This window comes from Orcinus orca, chromosome 19 (genome assembly GCF_937001465.1).
Source record: "Orcinus orca chromosome 19, mOrcOrc1.1, whole genome shotgun sequence".
Taxonomy (NCBI): Eukaryota; Metazoa; Chordata; class Mammalia; order Artiodactyla; family Delphinidae; genus Orcinus; species Orcinus orca.
The window spans coordinates 16,903,147-16,919,061 of NC_064577.1; positions in this window are offsets into that span (position 1 = coordinate 16,903,147).

The window sequence follows — 15,915 nt, forward strand, 5'->3', positions numbered from 1 at the left end:
TAACCGTCCGTTTTTTTTTTTTAATTTTTTTCTTAATAATTATTTTTTAATTTAATAACTTTATTACATTTTATTTTATTTTATTTTATCTTCTTTCTTTTTTCCTTCCTTCCCTCCTTCCTTCCTTCCTCCCACCGTCCCTCCCTCCCTCCCTCTTTCCTTTCTTTCCTTCTTTCCTTCTTCTCTTTCTTCCTTCCTTCCTTCCTTCCTTTGGATGAAAGGCTCTTGGTGCTGCAGCCAGGAGTCAGTGCTGTGCCTCTGAGGTGGGAGAGCCAATTTCAGGACACTGGTCAACAAGACACCTCCCAGCTCCACATAATATCAAACGGCAAAAATCTCCCAGAGATCTCCATCTCAACGCCAGCACCCAACTTCACTCAACGACCAGCAAGCTACAGTGCTGGACACCCTATGCCAAACAACTAGCAAAATAGGAACACAACCCCACCCATTAGCAGAGAGGCTGCCTAAAATCATAGTAACTCCACAGAAACCCAAAACACACCACCAGACGTGGACCTGCCCACCAGAGAGACATGATCCAGCCTCATCCACCAGAACACAGGCACTAGTCCCCTCCACCAGGAAGCCTACATAACGCACTGAATCAACTTTAGCCACTGGGAACAGACACCAAAAACAATGGGAACTACGAACGTGCAGCCTGCAAAAAGGAGACCCCAAACACAGTAAGATAAGCAAAATGAGAAGACAGAGAAACACACAGCAGATGAAGGAGCAAGATAAAAACCCACCAGACCTAACAAATGAAGAGGAAATAGGCAGCCTACCTGAAAGAGAATTCAGAATAATGATAGTAAGGATGATCCGAAGTCTTGGAAATAGAATGGACAAAATGCAAGAAACATTTAACAAGGACCTAGAACTAAAGATGAAACAAACAATGATGAACAACACAATAAATGAAATGAAAAATACTCTAGATGGGATCAATAGCAGAATAACTGAGACAGAAGAACAGATAAGCGACCTGGAAGATAAAATAGTGGAAATAACTACTGCAGAGCAGAATAAAGAAAAAAGAATGAAAAGAACTGAGGACAGTCTCAGAGACCTCTGGGACAACATTAAACGCACCAACATTCGAATTACAGGGGCTCCAGAAGAAGAAGAGAAAAAGAAAGGGACTGAGAAAATATTTGAAGAGATTATAGTTGAAAACTTCCCTAATATGGGAAAGGAAATAGTTAATCAAGTCCAGGAAGCACAGAGAGTCCCATACAGGATAAATCCAAGGAGAAATATGCCAAGACACATATTAATCAAACTGTCAAAAATTAAATACAAAGAAAGCATATTAAAAGCAGCAAGGAAAAAACAACAAATAACACACAAGGGAATCCCCATAAGGTTAACAGCTGATCTTTCAGCAGAAACTCTGCAAGCCAGAAGGGAGTGGCAGAACATATTTAAAGTGATGAAGGAGAAAAACCTGCAACCAAGATTACTCTACCCAGCAAGGATCTCATTCAGATTTGATGGAGAAATTAAAACCTTTACAGACAAGCAAAAGTTGATAGAGTTCAGCACCACCAAACCAGCTTTACAACAACTGCTAAAGGAACTTCTCTAGGCAAGAAACACAAGAGAAGGAAAAGACCTACAATAACGAACCCAAAACAATTTAGAAAATGGGAATAGGAACAAACATATCGATAATTACCTTAAATGTAAATGGACTAAATGCTCCCACCAAAAGACACAGATTGGCTGAATGGATACAAAAACAAGACCCTTACATATGCTGTCTACAAGAGACCCACTTCAGACCTAGAGACACATACAGACTGAAAGTAAGGGGATGGAAAAAGATATTCCATGCAAATGGAAACCAAAAGAAAGCTGGAGTAGCAATTCTCATATCAGACAAAACAGACTTTAAAATAAGGACTATTACAAGAGACAAAGAAGGACACTACATAATGATCAAGGGATCGATCCAAGAAGAAGACATAACACATTTAAAATGGATCACTGTCAATACACTCATGCCAATTTCGTGCTGCTCTTATCACAGTGGATTTATAGTGAGTTCTGAGATCTGTTTCTTTTTGCTCTTATCAGAAGTTTATACTTCCATTTGAACTTTAAGATACTTCTATCACCTTAAGTCAACAAATAGAATAAGAAACAGAAACACATTTAAGTAAAACTATGAGACGTCCCTGAACCCTAAACCAAGATATATGAAGACAGAGACTGAAGACATGGAAAATGACTTTAAAAAGATGAGACACTCAAACTAAGAGGCTCACAGAGTATTTGCCAATCATCACCCTGAAGAAGCTTTTAGGAAATAATAAAGTGGTGGTACCAGAGCCTGTAAGAGATTGTGGGGGAGTGCTGAAACCATGAGGCTTGCATAAAAGCACGGACAAGAAGAAATCAAACTCCTAGATATCCATTCTCACTCCATTCTCACAGTTAAGCAACCATCTTTTCTCTTCCCCTTTAGGAAGTAGGAGGTATAGTCTCCAGAGAATATGAACTACAGAAGCTTTGGACACGGGGCCACCAGACAGAGAGAGATGGAGATGAAGGCTGAAGACAGGAGTCAGCAAATTTTTTCTGTAAATATCCAGATAGTAAATATTTTAGGCTTCACAAGCCATATGGTCTCTGTTACAACTACTCAACTCTGACATCGTAGCACAAAAGCAGCCATGGATAATATTTACACCAATGGGTGGGGCTGTGTGCCAATAAAACTTTATTTATAAAAGCAGGCGGTGGGCTGGATTTGACCAATTGTTTGTTATTTAAAGCCCTTCTCGTCTAGGGTGATACCATGGGGATTAAGTAAAAAGTCTACATGCTAAATAGGGAGCCTCCTCTCCCTCTTCCTCTGACCAATAATTATTCACCACCCCATACTTTCTCCAAGTAGGTTAGTAAATGAAGATATTATCCTTTCAAGAAACTCAAACCCCTAATAGCAAATATCTACAGCTACTAGTATTTAGTGTCACTGATTAAAAAATCCACTGGTCCAGCAGTGAAGCTCACGACTTTGTCAAGCCCTGTGAGCCGGACCCAGTGAAGCTGGGTGGGGAGGAAACCCCAGCAGTCCTCATTCTAGGGTCAAGGAACCAACCTCACTTTCAAATACAAACAGACAGGCAAAAGATCCTCTGACATTTGAAGAAAACTTCCAGCATGAGACTAAAACAATCAAACACAAAATAGACAGTAACTGGGAGCAAAAGACAACTTCAGAGGACTCTAGATAATATCTGCAGAGAGGCCAATTTATGTATTAAACACACGTTTTTTGAGTGTGAATAGTGTGTCAAACGTTCTTCTACATGCAGGCAATACAGTAGCGACCAAAACTAAGAAAAATCACCAACTTCACAAAGCTTTCTTCTAAGGAGAAGACAAAAGAAAATAAAACAAGAACATTATTTTTTAAAACAGTAACTGTAAAACAAGAAAGATTTATTGATGATTAAAAATTTGGCAGGTAAATGTTTTTATAGTTAGTAAAAGGGTTGGAAGATAAAATGGAAATCTCCCTGAGAAATGGGAGAAAGAAAGAAAGTAGAAGGAAAATAGGACAGAACAGAAAATTAGACGGTAGACCCAATAGGTCCAACAACCAACAGATAGGAATTCTAAGAAGAGAAAACAGAGAATAGGAAAAGGACAAAATTATCACATCAACAATACACAAAATTCCCCAGAGCTGAAAGTCAGGAGTCACCAAACGAAGAAGACCCCCAAAGTACCAACATGATAAGTGCAAATTATCCACATCAAAGCACATTTCTGTGGAATTTCAGCATTCCAGAGAAGATCCTGTTCCCAAAGAGGGAGAAAAGGTCTCGATTGAAGATTAGGGGATAAAAGTCACATCAGATATCTCAAAAGCAATAATGAAACAATATTTTCAATTTTTTTATTGAAAATTATTTTCAACTTAGAATTCTGTACTCGGCTAACATATCAGCCAAGTACAAGGGTAGAACACAGGCATTTTCAGACACTCAAAATCTAAAAAAATACACATTTTCTCTTGTGCCGTGTCTAAGGAAACTCCTGGAAGATATGCCACACCAAAAGTGAAGAAGGTGGGAAAGAGAGGGTCCTATACTCAAAGGAGAGATGAAGGCAAATCCCAAGACACTGATGGAAGAAAGTTGCAGATCAGTATGTGGGCGAATTAGTAAGCAGTCTCCATCCACGATGGAGCATGGATGGCTCCAGGAGGAACGTCCTCAGGAAAATGATATACTACTGGACAGAGTTTTCATGTGGACATTTATGTTAAGAAACATTTTGAAGAACTTTAGAAAATGGTGGAAGACATTGATTATGCTGAGGGAAAACGTCACAAATTTAAAAAAGCAATTATTAACTACATGCAGAACAAAAATGTATATAAAAAAGGAAATACGGTAATAGCAAAATACCCAGCTTAAAAGTAAACAATATTAACACAGTTATAACTGATAACTAATTTAGTTTGTAATAACTAAAACACTGAATATGTGTTTTATCATCTTCACTGAGGTAGAATTTTTGTGCAATAAATTGCACCCATTTAAATTGTATGATTTGATGAATTTTTAACAGATAATGCCACCCATGAAATTATTTCCACAATGAAAGTACAGAATTTTACCACTACCACCAAAAGTCTCCTTATACCCCTTTGTAATCCACCCCTCTATCTGCTCCCAAACCTAGGCAATTGCTTATCTGTTTGTGTCGATATACCTTAGTTTGCATTTTCTAGAATTTTACACAAATGGAATTACACAGTATGTACTCTCTCAACTCAGCCATTCCACTCCTAGATACGTAAGAAAAATAGAAACATATGTCCACACAAAGATTTGTATACGATATTCATAGTAGCTTTATTCACAACAACAAAAATAAAATGGAAACAATCTAAGTATCCACCAACAGAAGCATGAATGAATAAAATTTGTTGTGTCCATATAATGAAATACTGTTCATCAGTAATAGCAAAAACGAAATATGATGGCTCAACTTTAACCACTTTTCCAATCTCATTTATTGGTCTTATTTCTTACAAAAGTCTCTTGTGGTTTCTAGGTGTATAATCATTTTATCAGCAAAAATATGTATTTATGTATTCTCTTTTCTAATTTTATACCATTTATTTCATTCCTTCTTTTACTGAATTCACCTGAACATTCTAAACAATGTTGAATAATAATGCTGATAACAATCGTGCCTGCCTAGTTCCCGATTTTAACTGAAATGCTATTATTTCTCTATTTAATTAAAATGGTTTAATATTTGCTGTTGGCTTGGGGAATGTGGTCTGTATAATATTTATTATATTCAAGTCCCTTTCTTCTATCTATATTTTAGAGTTTTATTATAAATGGATCCTAAACGTCTTTTCAGAATCTACTATGCCCAATGCTACTTTCTCTTTAATTTGTTCATTTTGTATGGTATATTGATGAATTTCCACATATGTATACATTTCCAAAGAATAAACTTTACTTGATCATTCTTTTGATTGCAAGGTCCCTTTTCTCATACATATTTTAACATTTTTGCATCTATATTCACTAGTGAGGTTAAGTTTAAGCTTCTTTCCAGTGCTATCTTTTCAGGTCTTTATATTTATTCTGGCTGCATGCAATGAGTTGAGGTGGTTTCTACCACTTTCTAGGATCTGGAATTGTTTAACTACTGTTGTAACTACCTCTTCTTTAGAGGTGAGGCAGAATTCAACCATGTTACATTCTTTTCTCAATGCCTTTTCCAATGGTGACTCTTTAACCACTTTTCCAATCTCATTTATTGGAAGTTTTCTCCTATTCAAATTTTCTATTTCTTGAGTCAAATTTGATTAATTGTATTATTATTGGGTTGGCCAACAGATGTGACAGAAAAACCCGAACGAACTTTTTGGCCAATCCAGTATAACAGGAAATCATCCCTCATCCTAGGGTTTTAAATGTTTTACCATAGGAGTTGGATGTAGAAATTTTTAAGGACCTTTTCATTTCTTCTGTATCTGTGATACCGCCTTTCTTATTTCTAATCTTAGGTGTCTTTATTCTTTCTCTTTTTTTTATATTCAGGCTCAAAAGGAGTTGATTATTTTGTTGGTCTTTTCAAAGATCCAGCTTTTGAATGTGTTTATCTTTCATGCTATTTGTTTCTAATTCAATATTTATTTGTTGAACACATGAATGGCAGTTATCATCACATAGGTGGGTTGAAGACCATTGGGGAGAAAATGTGTTGAGTGAGAAAGGTGAAGGTCTCTTAAGAACACCAATATCTTAAGGGCTGAACAGAAAAAAACCCCACAAAGACTTCAAAGATGCAATCTGATAAGTAGGAGAAAAAACAGGGAAGTACAATGTCATAGAAGCCAAGATAAAAGTGTTTCACGGTGGAGAACCTTGTCAACAGTTCCGAATGTTGCCCAGGGGGATCTCTTGCCAAAGGCCTTACAAGTGTCCACTGACGCTGCCTACACGTAGGCGGTGGATGGCCCTAGCAGTTTTACGGTTTTATGGGCCGACAAGAGAAAAAGTCAGATTTCAGTGAACAAAAGAGTAAGAGAAAAGTGAGATAATGAAGGCAACAGTCACAGATAACTTTTAAAAGACCTCTAGCTGAGTGCCTAAGGAGAGAGGGGACAGGAAATGGAAGAAGGTAAGGGGTAGAGAGACATTTTTATACAGGGGTGAAAGGCTCAAGCACATTTAAATGTTGACAGGAAGCAGCCAGTAAAGGGTTGGGTGGGAGATACAGGGAAGAAATGCAATGCAGAGCACAGACACAGTATTAAACTCATATAGGAGAGGGTCCCATTTTCCTGTATTCCAAGGCAGGAGGATAGGACGTCTGTGGGTGAATGTGGGTAAACCCACCTTTGTAGACTTGATGGAAGGAAACTGTGGAAACTGGATGGACTCTATTTCCTCTATGAAGTACCTGGCAGGGTCTTTTGCTGAGAGTAGGAAGGAAAGTGATAGGGTTGGAGGCATCCGGAAGTAGAGAAACATTGACACAGCAGCAGTAAGTCTTGGGAGAAAGACCTAGCTTGGGAACCGTAGAAGAATTTTCGGTCAAGAGCCTAGTTAAGTTGGATGCCACACAGTGTGGAGGCACCATGCATAGGAATGAAGGCAAGCAGATGGGTGGGCCCAGGGATACCTGTTGGTGGGACAGTACTAGGTGATAACTAGTGTTTGCAGGACAGTCACCCAGCTCTTCCAGCTCCTCCCCACGTCACTCAGGCAGCCCCACCTCCAAAGCCTCCTCTTCTACCCTTGCTATGGGAGGAAAGGAAATAAGCCTGTGTTGGACTTATTGGAACAAACTCTCTTTCCATCTCTCAGAGCCTACTTCCACATTGGAGACTGTAAGAGTGAATAAGCCTGGGGTCTGTTTCCTCTTACTCAGGAGCAAGTCCTCCCAGACAGCACGGAGATAAGCAGCTGCTATCAGGGCTACCTAGAGGGGGCAAATTACAGATAAGAGAGACAATGGAAAGATGTGGGTCTTACTACACTTGAACCATGTTCTACTTTTTGATTCCAACTAAGAGAGTCAAAGCAGAATAAACTCAGACATTCTAGTTGTTTAAAGAGTATCTCAAATACATGCACCCGTATGTCCATAGCAGCACTATTTACAATAGCCAAGACATGGAAACAACCTAAATGTCCATCAACAGAGGAATGGATAAAGAAGATGTGGTATATAACACAATGGACTATTACTCAACCATAAAAAAGAATGACATAATGCCATTTGCAGCAACATGGATGGACCTAGAGATTATCATACTAAATGAAGTCAGAAAGAGAAAGACAAATACTATAGGATATCACTTGTATGTGGAATCTAAAATATGACACAAATGAAATTATCTACGAAACAGAAACAGACTCAGAGACATAGAGAACAGACTTGTGGTTGCCAAGGGGGAGAGGGGTGGGAGAGGGATGGATTGGGAGTTTGGGATTAGCAGATGCAAACTATTACATATAGAATGGATAAACAACAAGGTCCTACTGTAGAGCACAGGGAACTTTATTCAATATCCTGTAATAAACTGTAATGGAGAACACTTTTTAATCTCAGTAAGAAAGGGGTTATATCTTCCTACCTATTTATCTATTTACCCACATATCTACCTCACAACATCTTTTATTAGCTTCTAAGTTCCCTCAAAACATGGATCATATGATCCTCACCCGGCCATCCACCTAAGCAGTATTTTTAAAAACTGTAACATTTTAAGACCATATGAGAATATCTCTCAAAACATGGTCTTGGACTGACTGATTTAGATCACTAGAATTTTTTTTTAATTCATTTAAAATCCTACATCAGAATCTCCAGGGATGCTTGAAATGCAGGTTCTTGGACTGAACCCCAAACCTCCTAGTTCTGAATCTGGGTTGTACACAGGATGCTCTAAGGAGGATCCTGGGAGCATTTTCAACATGTTATTAAAATACTAATTCACTGGTGATCCTGAAGCCCGTCGGGGTCAAGCAGGCTTTTATATCTGCACTGGTTTACCTAGTGAGCACCTGCAGAAGTTTTATTTTGAAGAAGGACTGCTCAAAGGAAAAGTGATGATAACTGCTCTGAAGCACCCAACACAAGAATGCAGTGTGGGATGAGGTAACAAATGAGGGGAAGTCACCAAACCTTTAGAAGAGGAAAGTCAAACAGACACTGAGGTAAACCGAAATCGGCACAAGGCACGTCTGGACGAGTCTATGCGGGGAACCAAGGGTTAGTTTGTGTGGCCCTCGGGGTCAGGGCCTAAAGGCTCTAGCCAAGTAGCAAGTTCAGAGAATTTTGGAAGCCTTTAACCAGTGGTCCAGACAGAAGTGAAAAGACTACATTAGGGTCCCTTTGAGGGCCTGTACTTGTGCCCATAACATGTTTGTGCTGCCCTTAGGAATTTCTGCCTGGTCCTCGCCAAAATCCCGCTGGGCTGAGGACAGGACCACAAAGGGGAACCTGGAAGCTGGTGTTGTTCCTGCTCTAAGTCTATAGGCTCATCTGTAAAGCAAGGAGATGGGCCAAGTGTCTCCCTGTACCCCTGCCAGGAGCAGCTTTCTGAGCCTATGGAAGAGCTGCCAGCCCATCCTAGACCCTGAGCATCCACGGATCCAATGCAGATTTAAGGGCAAGGACTCTTCTGGGTTCATGTAAATTACAATCACAAATAATGCTAGGCAGCCGCCTTTTAGAAGCAGAGTATCAAGGATGAAGCAATGTTTGTAGTCTTGCCTCCACGCATGATTCTTTGAGGAAACAAATGACTGCCTTCAAAGAAAAGAGGAGGATCCCTTGCACCTCATAAAAGGCTTCCTGTCCACAGGGGAGGGATGGAGAAGACGGCCGTGACCCTTGCCAATGCCAGGCCAGCTCTGTGAGCCGGAGACACTGCTGGGCAGGAGATGGCTCCCGTACAGACACAAGCAGGAGCCCTCGGTCTGTTTAGCAGCCACAGCTCACTTGGAGAAACCATTTTCACCGACTTCTCAGGGACCAGATCTGGATTCCAGGGCAACTTTATGAGGTGCTACTATATAAGGTAAGGAATAGATTTCTACCAAATGTTCCAGAACTTACAGAAGTGAGTGTTGAAAATACCCCTTTGGCAGAATCCCACAGAGCCTGCAGCAGAAATGTATCCCCTGAGTGGGATTCGAGGTTTGGAAACAGGCAGCAGACATTTGGAGCCAAGGAAGGTGAATCAGGTCAGCGCCAAGGCCCACTGCTCGGGGTCACAGAAAGGTGAAGCTTCTCTATAATGAAGACGTATCACCTTCATGATAAAGCAAAGGAAATTCAAAAGCATCAGCCTGACTTCGTATGGGACTCAAACTGAAAGTAATATGCCAAGAGGAGAAAGATGGCTGGTAGCCATGGCAGCAGTGTTAGAATTCTTACACAGCTGCCCACGGTGATGGACCCCCCCTGTGGGAAATAACCCTCACTGCAAATGCTGGCATTTTCTTGTAAAAGGCCTTATCAGAGTCCTGAAACAAGCACCCTGTTCAGAAACTTGCACCACCACCCAGAAAACCCACGGTCCTGGGGCTTCTAACTCCTCAGTGGAGCGTTCCTTCCTCAACCAGCTCTATGTATAACTCGGCCTCCCGCCAGGGCCCCAGCTTGGTCCTGATGCTGGGGAGAGCTGTAGGGACTAAAGGAACAAGGGCATCAGACTGGCTTCCTGGGGTGTGAGGAAAATAGATATTTATGAGCAGAAAAAGGGACAGGACCGCCCTCCAGCCCTAGTCTGGACCGGTCTTACCTCTCCTCCACACCATCACAGGTTGCTGGCAGAACTGCTTCGCTAACCATCAAGGTGTACCCTGACTCACAGGTGCAAAGTTTGTGATGGCCACATCACCTCTCCAGGATAACATGTGAATCCACTTGCCCAACTGCTTCCCTGTCTAACCTGGTTACCTGCCACCCCTGCACATCTTACACTGCAGCCATCCTGAACTACCCACAGTTTGCCGGTAAACGTGCTACTCTTTTCCTGTCAATGCCTTTGCATGTGGTCCTCCCACCCTCTATCCCAGGGACATTCTGAGGCAAACTGTCTTCTCATTACTGGCCCTGTGGCTGTGAGAGGAGGGAAATGAGATGATTTCTACGTCAGGATCAACTTGGGGTCAGCACCAGTACCTAGATGCCATTGGGTAGACTTTGTCCTGGTCTTATTTCTGCCTAAGCTCACTGCAAAAAACCAGCACAGAATGGCTGTTCTGCCAGCTGTGCCCACATGAAGCCTGAGAGCTCAGAAACCAAGATCTGGCCAAAATTCTAAATCCAAGAAGATCCCCATGGACAATTCACCTGGGAAATACACCAAGATAGCAAATTGGGTCGAACCCACCCACCGTGCTTGTGGATCTTAAGACTGTCTGTGTGTTAGAATCATTTGGAGAATTTTTTTTTAACGTAAAGCCAATGAAATTACAATCTTTGAAGCTCAGCCTGAACATCTGTCACATTTTCAAGGTTCCCAGGGGAATTCTAATGTGCGGGCCACACTGAGGACCACTGTACCATTCCCTCAACTTCCTCCTGTCTTAACTCCTTTTCTCACTTTTTCGTTGCCCTAACACTCCCCATCTGCCTCTCTCATCTATGGCAGAGACTAGCTCGCCCATCACAATTAACCCGTGGAAGTGGAACACGGGGTGGAACCAAGGCTAGACTACATTTAGGACTCTAGACTCTAGAAACACATTTTCTCATATTCAGTAAGGCAGACTATCTGGTGTCTCACTACCTGGCTGGTTTATCCCCCTTTGGAAGGAACTGGGCCTCACTCAATAAAAATCCTGATTAGACTGACAGAAACCAGGCAGAGCTCCAGGAAGACAGGCTGCTGAGCTAATGGAGCAGTTATTTAGAGTGGCTGAGAAAAGCACAGATCCAAATGGGGAGGAAAACTGCAAGAGATTTCTGGATAAATAGGATGACTGTATTAGATCCTCGTGATAGGAGGAAAGGAGAAGGAGAGAGAGAGGGGAATTAAGAAAGAGAGGGAGACAGAGAGAGAGAGATCAGAGGTCCAAAGACCAGGATGACAAAGCATCCTGGTGGTTGTACCATCTGGATACTGAGAGGTAGGGATTGACGTGGAAGAAGACTCAAGAGAACTTTTTAGGATGATGGAAATAATCTCTGTCTTGATTGTGGTGAAAGCCACACAGGTGTATCCACTTGTCAGAACTCACATTAGATTATGTCAATTATTTATGTCAATCAATAAATTTGAAAAACATATGTTTTAAAAATTAAGGAAGAAGAAATAGGTGAGGAAATTTTGAATAGGCGAGAAGGCCAGAACTCTGCCAAGTATTGTGCTGAGGTGCCCTGAGCGCCACCTATCCAGGAACTGGCCGTGAGGGCCCCTGATCAAAGGGGGCCCCTGGCCGTGAGGCCCCCTTTGACCCTGATCAAAGGCAAAGGAGAAATCCAGAACACCGCTCCTTCACTCCTCACAGTATCATAAAATCCCATGTTGGAGCTGGATCACTTTCCTCAAGTATATTCCATGGAACACTGATTTCATGAGTTGCTCCCTGAATAAAAAAGAATCTGAAGTCAAATAAACTTTGGAAATGCTCGTACTGTATTCACCTCTCACATGAACACAAGATACATTAGACCAGCGCCGTCCAACAGGATTACAGTGTGAGTTACCTTTGTGATTTAAGGTTTTTTAGAGGAGCCACATTTTGAAAACTAAATTTAAGTTTAATAATATTTTAATGTAACCCAATATATTAAAAATATTAGTGTTTCAACATGCAATATATATAAAAATTAATAAGATTTTTTTATGTTCTTTTTGTAACCCTAACCCTTTGAAACCCACTGTGTGTTTTAAGTTGCAGCACATCTCAATACAGACAAGCCACACTTCAAGTCCTCAATAGCCACATGGGTCTAAAGGCTGCATAGCGGACAGAGCAGCCTTAGAATATTAAGGGCTCTGAGAAGCCCCGCAGTAAAGAAACGTCTTTAACTGTTTAATCCAGTGTTTTCAAAACTTATTTGACCACTGGACCCTTTTTTGGGGGTCAGTTCTATCTATTAACATCTGTTCTTCAGGAAGACACTTCAAAAATGTGGACTCAGTTCAGAGATTGTAAAGTGATGGTCCAAAAATTAGCTATAACCTAAAGACAGATTTTGACTGGTCAATACAATGCTTTTGGATAATTTAAGCTGGCTTTTAAAAACTGGGAGATTTCACATTAAAATCTGGATCTCTAATTTCTCTGTGAAAATGGAAACTCCTGCTTCAACTGAGTCTGTGAAAGCAGACCCAGAACCGTCCCTACCACTCCCGCAACGCACTCACGCGCACCTACACCTGGGCGCCTCACCCACATCAGTTACCTGCTTCCCCTACGGGCATCTGAGTAGCTAATCCTGGTCAAGCTCTGTCACCTCACTTTTCAGATAAATAACTGTAGGCCCCCCTGCAAAGCTTAAGATCATGCAGCTAAAGACGTTTCACTTGTCTGTGGCCAAGCAAAAACTAGCCCCATTTCTCCTGACCAGTCCAATATGCTCTCCGATGCTTCCGTTACTATTCTGTCATCCATTTCTGCGTCTTCTCCTGCTACACACTGAGAGAATCATGGAATCTGTAAGCCACAGACTTGCTAACTCTTCGCTATTAAATTATGCTAGTTAAGCAAAAGTGATGCTCTCTGCCCGACACTGCTTGGATCAGCACGCATCCCTCATGAGATGCTGACTTGAAGCAAATCAAGGGGTGGCAGAGCCTTTGTGGAGGTCAAAATATCCTGCTGTAGTATGGGACTCAGTCCCAAATTCCTTAGATAATCATTCAGTCTTCTTGTTTGGACTTAATCAAAACTTCATGTCCACTGTAGAGAACGGACACCAAGAATCTCTGAACAGAATCCCAGCGCAAGGCATCAGGAGGCTGTGCCTCTGGGCAAGAGGCCAGAGCTGCCAGGGTTTTACTGCCCCCACAGGGAAGCGCATTCCTCCCAGCCTGATTCAAATCTCCCCGTGGCCGATGCTTATCTTGAGGCCAAGGCCAACAGCCTCTTTGTTCTTTATAACAACAGTTAATTTCCCCAGGGAGTTTCAGCTACTTTTAATAAGAGAAAATTTACCCAAGAATGTGGATAGATGTGTGTCTGCATGTTTGAGAGTGTGTGGACGCTCCTATACCTGTTTTAGTGTGGCATCAAGTAACCTTGAATGTGGCAGAATTCTTCCTTATGTCCTTTGGGACTCCTGCTTAGTGGAAAGCTAGGAAGTGTCTGTAGGACTGAATGGAGAAAAGAGCCAGGAGTTTAAAAAAAAAAAAAAGAAAGGGTACACCAGTAGCACCCCTCATTCGCCCCGAAAGACAAAAAACAGGACGCAGAGAACAGTTCATCTGCAGTGGCCTTGCCTAGTTTCTCATGGACTTGGATTTGTTAGCTCACTGTGTATGGGGAGGGGAGGGGGAGGGGCAGGGGGTGGGCTAACAGAGATTAAAGAAAAAAAGAGATGCCGTCCCTGTGATCATGATACTTAGCAACGCAGACTTTTGACTCTTCCCAAGAAGAGCCCTTGTTTCCTCAACTCCTTGTTATAACCCAAATCATGAGCAAATTTAAAAAAAAAAAGAATCAGTGACCCGGAAGAGGAAACAATGGCAGGAAGTACATTAGATGTCCTAAGACTGGAGGCATAGGGAAGTATTTTCCAACCACTGTGCCTTCCCTCAGCTGTACTTTAACCTCGTTAGTATTTCCAAAGGCTCAACACACTGGAGAAAAACTGTGTTTCCTTTTCCACTTTGTAATCTCCCAGCATCTACAGGAGTTTCCCAAGTACTAGTTAGATTTGCCTGGCTTCCCCAGAACGCAGAGCCCAAAGCAAAGGTGAGGTCCTCTACATAGGAAAGCAGTAAAGCACCAGGGAAGAGCAGTGAGGGAAACAGGATGAAGCAGGGACAGAGAAAAAGAGCCAAGGCATCTTGCCAAGGGTCTGCTGCTCAGGGGGCCATCACCTGGTATCGGGCGAGACTTGGACTCAAGTGTTCCTTCCTGTAGGACTGACTGCCTTGCAAGAGGCTGTGAAAGCAACTGCTTCTTAGGACAGTCTAACAGGGGAGAAAGACTTATCTCAACTCCTGTTACCTCCGTTTTAGCAGAAACTTCCAAGGGCAAGAAGAATAGATGCCAGGCACGGCCCCCTCCCCTTTTCACAGCGAAGCACTAGACCATCTATCTCCAAAAGGCTTGTAAAAGGGGTGGCCCCAAAATTATCATGCCTGCATTATCTCATCACCCGCCCCAAGGTTACTGATGGGAAGCTCTGAGATGCCTTAAGAAAGATCAGAGAAGAAAGATTTCTTTAGAGGGGGCGATGTTTCTTTTCTCTAACCAAGGGGGAGAGAAGTAGAATGCTCCTCCCTCCCCTTAAGCTGTGATGGGAACTTCAGGAGAAAAACTCAGAGACTTGACTTTTTCCCATGGAACCTGGGGACACAGGGACTAGTACCTGACTCACACCTGAAGAATTAATGGGAAAGGCCCTGGTGAGAGCAAGAAAACTACATTAGCAGTGGTCTGAAATTTCAGAGTTTGGAATAAGGATGCTTAAGTATTACGTTGGGTCACATGAGCTCTTTCTGGAAGGGAGCGAGCCATGAGTCCTTTTCAAACGGATCCCACCTAAAAAAACCTGGAGGAACCAGGTGACCCCAACAGAAAGGTAGACCGACGAAACCAGGAGACAAGGGAGTCGTGGTATCCAGGACAATGAGGCATCACCTGGTCAAGGGGACTGCAGGTGGCAGACCTCAGCAGCAGAGGGCGGAGCCTCTAAAGAAACTCCTCCCAAAACTACACAAGAGAAAGAGGCTGAAATGTTCACTGTGACACAGCCAGAGCATACCAACGCCAGGGAAAACAGCACCACCTACCTAAGACCCCGATATTCCCCTCTAAGCTCGCCACTACCCCCCCAGACAGTGATTGCAAGATGAAGCATGGAGAGGAAGTGGGGAAGGAGCTGGATGTGTCTACTCTCTCATCGCAGACCTCCAAGCAGGGGGAGGGAAGAACTTTTCATTTGAGTTAAGAGCCCGGAGTTCTGATGTTGACTGGCCTGGGTTGTATTATCATTATTACCCAAAGAAAAGTAGCCAGAAAAGCTCTGGGAAATCCCTGGGATTTCATCTGGAGGCAGAGAAAAACACATGAACAAAACAGGTCGGAAGAGGCAGTGGTAGGAAAGACGGAAATTGGTCTTTGCGCGGGGTGGGGTGGGGTGGGGTGGGGTGGGGTGGGGTGGGGCGGGGCGGGGCGGGGCGGGGCGGGGCGGGGGGACCTTGCAGAGCAGCTGAATAGCTAC